This window comes from Arachis duranensis, chromosome 4 (genome assembly GCF_000817695.3).
Source record: "Arachis duranensis cultivar V14167 chromosome 4, aradu.V14167.gnm2.J7QH, whole genome shotgun sequence".
NCBI classification, from domain to species: Eukaryota; Viridiplantae; Streptophyta; class Magnoliopsida; order Fabales; family Fabaceae; genus Arachis; species Arachis duranensis.
The window spans coordinates 55,895,073-55,895,499 of NC_029775.3; positions in this window are offsets into that span (position 1 = coordinate 55,895,073).

Genomic DNA, 427 nt, shown 5'->3' on the forward strand with positions numbered 1-427 from the left:
CCTAAAAACTAATAAAAATATACTAAAAACTAACTAAAACATACTAAAAACTACATGAAATTACCCCCAAAAAGCGTATAAAATATCCGCTCATCACAACACCAAACTTAAACTGTTGCTTGTCCCCAAGCAACTAGATAAATAAAAGAGGATAAAAGGAAATCAAGAAGCAATAATATCTCAGAGTTTTAATTGAAGCTTAGATTCTAATTAGATGAGCGGGGCTAGTAGCTTTTTGCTTCCAAACAGTTTTGGCATCTCACTTTATCCTTTGAAATTTAGAATGATTGGCATCCATAGGAACTCAGAATTTAGATAGTATTATTGATTCTCTTAGTTTAGTATGTTGATTCTTGAACACAGCTACTTTATGAGTCTTGGCCGTGGCCCTAAGCACTTTGTTTTCCAGTATTACCACCGGATACAT